Here is a 7,886-nt window from a genome sequence, read left to right as displayed (position 1 = left end):
TGTGATGTACACAAATAATCGAATGTCTTAAAAAATCAGAATTATAGCACGCAAAATATTTTTAAGAGGGATACGTAGACTTGAGCAATGGCAATCGGCCGTTTGTTGGTTTCTTTCGGTCAGCGCACGATGTGAGGTCAGAAAGTTAGGAGATCGTTGACTTTAGATGGCGTGCTGATAACAACCATTATGATGATGGTTGGCTCTGTGCTGCCAGATGCATTTCGGAGCCCACCTTTGCGAGCCCAAGTACAACAATCATGAACGATCATTACGAATTGCCAGCTGAGCTATATTGGCCCACACCTAGTCACCGCAGGTATCATGAAACTTTGATTTACGTATCTCGAATACGTAATTACTTTGTTAAATGAAAAACAAATAGTACAAAGAATAATATGACGTCAGGAAAAACTTTATCAATACAGTTATTTATCAAGTTTTTTTTTATTTAAATTTTGTAAGGATACGTTTGTAAAGCCATGTGAGTGTTTTATTCAATGGAAATGGAGTCACGTAACAAAAACGTTATTAAAATATACTTTATTGTATGCTACTGATATGCGCATTATTAATTTAAAGGTTAATTTTATTTGCTGATTGGTATCGTCGTATTTGCTCAATCAAGATAACGAGCAATTGTAAAGATTAGTCGTTTTATTGCGCAAGTAGTAATATGCTAGTATTTTCATTAATAATTTCTAATTAACGTTATTTATAGATGTGCTTAGTTAATAAAGGTTGTATCATTTTTAAAGGTAGAAAGGCAAACAATATATATTCACCGTTAGAATTTAATTAATATTAGTTTTAAAGAAATCTTAATTACAAGAAGTTTCTATGAAAAACCGAGACAAATTATGTGCGGAACCAATGCTTAGCAAAGATTATTTTTTAATCACAATAATTAAAATTTCAGCCGTATATATTTGTGCAAAGTATAAAATATAAGGTGACCGGATTATTGCGCAAACGAAAATTGCACACAGTGAAAATTCTGAAGTGTTTGATTGTCAAATATATTTTACTTTTATTTCTAACTAATTAATATATTCCTATATTTTTAAGTAATAATTTGTGTAATTATAGGAAATGTAGGTGCTAATATAATTGTAAAATATTTTTAAAACATGATATTTTTTAATTAAAATCAAAGAGCAAGATAAGGTTTTATAAGTATAAATATACATTTAAGTGATACCGGGAATGTTTTAGTTAAGTGATTTCCATATGGCTGTGTTCCAGCTTATAGGAAATAGGAGGAGATTAACGATCCTCCACTTTCCCGATTTGCCAAAAACATGGATGATTTGGGGACTGTAATTTCTGTTTCATCTTATAGTATCTTATAAGATTTTCTAGCTTATGATGGGTACAGTACGTCTTAGGTTGTATAGATTTGAGTACGTTAAAATTTTTAGGTATTTGCTATATACTCATTACATTGCATTTTTTTGTTTCGAAAAACATTTGTGAAATTAATGTATATTGCTGTCTCTACTATGACGGAAATGTGCAGAATTCGTTCATTAAAGGAAACAAAATGCTAGAAAAAAAAGTAACAAAATTGTTAAACGCGTATCTCAAAAACAGGTGTGCGTCACAAATTTTTGCGAAGTTCGTGTTACGTTTTTGTATTTGTTGTTTCAAGACGCAAATATTTTATTTCAATATTTAAATAAATTGATTGCTGTTAATTTATATCTATACGATACGATCTTATGTATATAAATTCGTTAAAAGTAAATTAGCTATTGTATATACAATAAATTCTGTAAAATTATGTATTTAAAATGTTCTATCAATTTTGATAAATTAATTCAATCGCAGCTGATCTACTGTTGATTTACAAAAGCTGAAATAATATCCCTGAATAAAAGGTATGTAATAATAAATTAAGTGTTTTCCTATTGATGTAATGCTTATTTTATAAAATTCATAAAGTTTACGACTGGTTATGACTAGAACTAAAGAGTTCCCTGATTCTCCGGTGCATTGAACGAATACTTCTTTGTTATGAAACGGTCACAGAAAACAATATAGCACCGTAAGGACACAATATTCCGCTACACAATCCTTCGACCTCGGAGATATCAATTAAGCAAATGTTAGTTTCTAAAGGCTTACTTACTTACTTACGAAAGCAGCGATTGGCTGGATGATCGCTGCATGATTGTGATTGGTCAGCAAGCTTTGCAGCTCTGGATACTTGTAGCCTTAAGCCTGGACTATAATGATGAGATGGCAGATTCCAGCAGACTTCGGCAGACACTCAAATAGACCGCCATGGATGCTTGCACCAGAGAGGGATCAACTTCCGATATACTGTCGTTGTCACACAACTCTGAGGATCTACTACCGACAACATTCCTGCGCCAGGTTCTCCACCACTGTTCGGAAAAAAATATCTCGTCATTCATAGTCTGTAGCAATATATAATATACTCACTAGTTGCTGCGAAGTCATACCCCTTGTCTTTCTGTAAATCCAAATTTGTCCTAATAATAATCTGAAACAATTCAGGTCATCAGCATGTAATAAATAATAAATAAATAATTATGAAATGCCGCGTGTATATGGTTAATAAGGAGCAAAAAGAGCAATGAACCTAGATAGAATCCCTGTGGTACTCCAGAATGAGCAAAATACTCACTGGAATGATGATTCATATGGTTCAGATATTGACAACTGGGATTTAAGTAATTTGAAAAAAGGTATCAAGACCGTTCAAAAATCAAAAGTTGTTTAATTTTTGAAAAAGTAGCTAATGACAAACTTTGTTGAATGCTTTTTGAAAGTCGGTATAGACTGCATCAACTTGGATTTAAAAATTAAGGGAGTTTGTCACTGCCTTTGAAAGGCACAAGAGATAAAATATTCACATGTCTACTTATAAGCAAAATATAATAATTATATATTTACAGTAAATATATCGATAACACAAAGTTAGAATTAATTTTAACTGCCTTTTTGCTCCTATACATGCTTAAGAATTTTACATTTTCGATTAAAAAGTAATACAAAAAAAAACACATAAATAAAATTTCTACTGTCTTCTTTTATAAAATACAACAATATTAGATGCACGTAATTTTATTATTTTAAAAAAATATTTATATTATATAATACATGTTTCTTTATATTATTACTTGTAAGATAATCTTAAGCTTAGCTACAAACACTTGTTAAATAATCGGGAAAGGGTTGGTTTTCCGTAAAATAAAAATAAACTTACATTTAAACTTGCAAGAGAATATAGAATTTGTGCTTACACTGTTCGTAATATAATAAAAAAAAACAAAAGAGTTGATTTAAAAAATAAAATAAAAATTCAGTTATTCATCGTTCAAAAATTATTCAAATAAATTGATAAATTAGCTTTTAGAAAAATTCGTACTAATACAAGTTTGCTAAAAGATTCATAAAATTGCAAGCAAAACTCAGGCTTTTAGTAAAAATTAAGAGTTATCCGTATCTTTTAGCCTAATGATAGGGATGAGGAATACGAAAATTTCTTCGTTAATATTCAATGTAATATTTTAACTGTGGTTGTGTTTATTATAAAGCTACTTTTAAATGCGCCATAAATATTTTGTGTTTTAAAATAATAAATGTATTTAATTCAAGAGAGAATGATTCATCAGTGGCTCGCTTTGACAGGTGATGTGAGAGCCAATGGTTGCGCGCTGCTGGTTCTTGTCGACAGACACCTGAGCTCACCAGTCATTGGGAAGACCTCGTGTCGGAGACATGTTCCACCACGTTCTCCGTCGTACTTTTGACACTAGAAAACGCGCGTAAACATTAAAACACGTGAGTGAGTCCCTTGCTTTGGTACCCCGTTACCCAACTGTCAAACGAGTGACATTTTGAGATAATCTCTAGACTTGAATGGCCTTACTTATTTTTTAATGCATGGTTCTCACAGTTTAATCGATCACTCTTAGATCTACGTGAATGTGCTAAAAAAATCAGTGTTTTTCGCATTATTTGATTTTGTTCAGTGTTGTTTTGTTGTTGCTGTTTTCTTATCGAGCCTCGTTGACACTCGTAAGTATTTTTAATTTAATTCAATGCATGTTCCATTTTCATACCATTATTAAAAGTTAACCTTATCACATCCGATACGATAAGCCAGAACAATTGATACTTAATATCGGAATTCAGTTTAATAAAGAAATAATTAAGAATTTGCATATTTTCGCACGATTCGCATTAGAGTAATGGCAGAACAATGTGTTTAGAGTTTTTGTTTCGAACGACCTTAAAACGTAATTTATCTTGAGATTAAGTGGAATGTAAAAAATACATATAAATTTTCGTAAAACGCGACTATTTCAGGGCAAAGATACGTCATCAGTCATCTTTCGATCATGATTTACGTTACCGACAAAGGACTCGAACCGTTAACGCGAGATCGATTATTAGTCACGAAAACTAGCAGTAAATAAGTAAAAAAAACTGACACCTGAATATAGTGTTTCGGCTCGAGCTCAGGTAATACGATACACGATCTGGCGATTATGATTAAAATTCATTTTTTTATACTGCATAGTATACAACTGCACAATTGTGCAGTCGTTGCATTCTTCTCGTGACCGAACCACCTTCACACACTTTTCGCTATCTTATCTGGTAGTAAATCGGAGCAATATGACCGATATAGGTACAGAGTGTTTTATTAAATCTATGTATATATATGTATATTAAAATATAAACATAAGTATATACTCATATAGACTTATCTTAATGCTTTTAGTCCAATATTATATCACAATTCCATAGTTTTATTTTAATTTGTCATGAACCAGATTTTACTTTGAGGCCCCATATTTTTTTTGCTGAGCAAATACAATATTAAAAACTAGAAATATAATAAATAAATATAAAATCGTACAACAAAATATAATATTTAATCGAAAATATATAAATATTATAGATGTGATACTATACAAATATTATTATTTACCAATAAGTAGTTCGAAATACATATACATGAAGTAGAGAAAAGTCAGAAGTACAAAAAACGAAGATGCAGTTTTATTACTATTATTTTCGATTTTTGTTACTCAGTAACGTTCGTAGATAGAGAAAGCAAAAATCGTGACATACAGTTCTGTTATTTATAAATAATTTAAATAATTTAAGTATTTTAAATAATTATTTACGTGTCACGTGCCTACTTCTTTGGTCCAGTGCTTCTTATATAATATTATATTTTTAGCTCTTTCGTTTATAATATAATAAAATGTTTCAACTAATTTTTGCACCAAGGAAATTTTATTCAAAGCCTGTTCCTTGTAAAGTACAAATTACATTTGTTGCATGATATATCAAACATATTTTTATGCGTTTTAGAATTTTATTCCACAAAGGAAAAATACATATAAATCTATATTTTTTTATTTAATATAACTTCCGGATTTAATCAAGTTGTTACAGCTTTATCAAATTGATCAAATCTGAAAGTTTTTTTACTTCAGATAATAATAAACATAGCGACTTGATTTCATAGATCTTTACCATAAGCATTGTAGAATTTATTCCATATAATAGTACAGATAAATCTATAATGAATTTGTAATAGTAAACGTTTGCATTTGTAATAGCTTTCTCAAAGCTTTCAATATTTTATATACTTGCACTGATCTTTGATTAGTATCTTGTGACATTTTATTAAGTAGCAAAATAAATAAATAATCTGCTCAGTACAACAAAAAATAATATTTATACTGTTATGGATTAAATGTAGTATTAGTGTTATTTTATTATCCCCCTTTATTCTGGGTTCTGTGCCTCTGCACCTGTTGCACCTGTCTAGTTACGGTATTATAAAAGCTTATGTTTTATCTAGCTTATCATATATGTACGACCAAGTGGCAAATCACTTATTTATTTAGCAAACAAATTTGTGGTAAAAGATGAAATATAATGATTAATTCAGATTTATGGTGGACGAAGAAATATAATAAATTGGCAATCATTTTAATGGTATAGTAATTATTTAATTTCACTTTTATATATCTGATATGCATAAGCAATACAGAAAATTCGGTATATTTTAATAGTACAAACAGAAACAGATTAAGTCGATATATTAAAAAGTCAAGCTATATAATGATTAAATTGCGATGGTGTTTATGTTACAAATAAATTTAATATGTAAATATAGCATTAAAGAAATGATTTGAAGTATAATATATGAGATTTAATGATTTGCTACGTTTTAAGAAATATGTTGTTCTAAAATCAGATCATGAAGTAAAATTATTTTATATAAAAAAAACAGTCTTTTAATGATAAAATATATACAAGAGCTTATTGCGTATATTTTTATAATTGGGTCATTAATTATATAGAAATTTTAAATGCAATTTTTCTATTTAAAAAATAATATTATTTTATAAAATATATACTTCCTTCTTTCTATTTTCTACCAGCACCACCAAAAATAAAATTTATAATGAGGAAGTCTCCACTGGAGGCTTGATGTTTTGACACCTGATCTTAATTTGGAAGTGTTTATCTTTCAAGTAGGATTGGATTATTACTTTGTCATAACACTTTGTCAAAATTCTCGTTAATTTTTTTTCATTTGTCTTTGTTGATATATTTAGCTAACTTATTCACTTGCTTTATTGTAGAATTTGGTTATGACCGAAATCAAATTGATAATTTAGTAAAAGACTAAGTTCCTCTATTACCAGTTTTTTTTAAAATATTTTTGAGATAACTAGTGAGATACTTATCAGTTAATAAGAGGCAATATCCTGTTTTTTTTTTGTTTCAGTAAAATAAAATAATAAAAATTATAATACCTAACCTAATTGTTTTTTTATTTTAATTAAAAACACAAATATTACATTATCTTTTGATTAAAAAGCACAGACTTATATATTATACTTTTGATCATGATGATTTAAAAAAATGCAAATTATATTTAGATACACTAAATGATGATTAAAAGTCCATTAGTTAAAAATCTACATCTTATAAAATATTATTATTATACTGCAAATACATATGTTTATATGTAACTTGTTTAGCATTATATTATAAAAAGTTAATAATAATTTTTCAATATCAGACTTTGATTGTTTACTTGCAATATTTTACGATATAACGGTAAATTTATATTGTAAATGACGCAAGAAACAACCAGATCCGTGTAGATCGCTTTAAAGTTACTCACGTGTCATAATAATTATTTTATTAATGGTTTTAAAGTTAGCTAAATTTATTTAATAATAAGCATAAAAAATAATACTACCTCTCATATGCATGAGAGGTAGTATTCAATCAATACTGACTCTCATATACATATTTAGCGAATATTTTTAACTGTTCAAAAAGCAATGAAGTCAACAATAATTTGCAAATAAATTTTAATACAAACGGAGCCGTGTCAAAAATTTGTCCCTTTGAATAATGTTTATTGTGAAAGTACTACTTAAAAAAGTTGGTCCTTTTGAAGGCAATGTTCCGTTTGTATAAAAAGGGCTGAAGGAACTTATACATGAAATAACAACTATTCAGATTCATTATTTGAGGTCGGTTTTTACTTTTTTTATACATATATTCTTGCATATGATTTTTTTTAGAGTTGGGCCCCTCAAGGGAAACGGGCCCCGGGAATTTGTCACCTCTCCCTCCCTCTAAGCAGGCCTGTATATGAACCTACTATGTTCAATATATATTTAAGGTATTAAAGTAGTTCACGTACATATATATATATATGTACATAATCGTCTATTACAACACGGACCAGTATTTTTAGTGATAGCGTGATGTTAATGATAAAATTCTGTTCTGCCGTGAATTCAACCCGCCACTTTCCGATTATGAAGTGAATGCCTTATGAATCACGCTATGTCGGTATATATGCA

General features: G+C 29.0%; 1 protein-coding gene across 1 annotated transcript in view; it reads left to right on the top strand.

Annotated features, from left to right (window-relative positions):
• The first annotated feature begins 3,736 nt into the window (after positions 1-3,736).
• LOC148238952 (uncharacterized) overlaps positions 3,737-7,886 on the top strand; it is a 79,784-nt gene continuing 75,634 nt past the window's right edge. Inside the window, exon 1 of the mRNA XM_088182151.1 lies at positions 3,737-4,050. The gene's annotated coding sequence lies outside the window, so the exon portion shown is untranslated. The remainder of the gene's footprint in view (positions 4,051-7,886) is intronic.

Source organism: Plectrocnemia conspersa, unplaced genomic scaffold, assembly GCF_051122295.1.
Source record: "Plectrocnemia conspersa isolate PC_06_02 unplaced genomic scaffold, ASM5112229v1 ptg000001l, whole genome shotgun sequence".
Lineage (NCBI taxonomy): Eukaryota > Metazoa > Arthropoda > Insecta > Trichoptera > Polycentropodidae > Plectrocnemia > Plectrocnemia conspersa.
The sequence above is the reverse complement of the archived record's forward strand: the minus strand, read 5'-3'. Positions and strand labels throughout refer to the sequence as shown.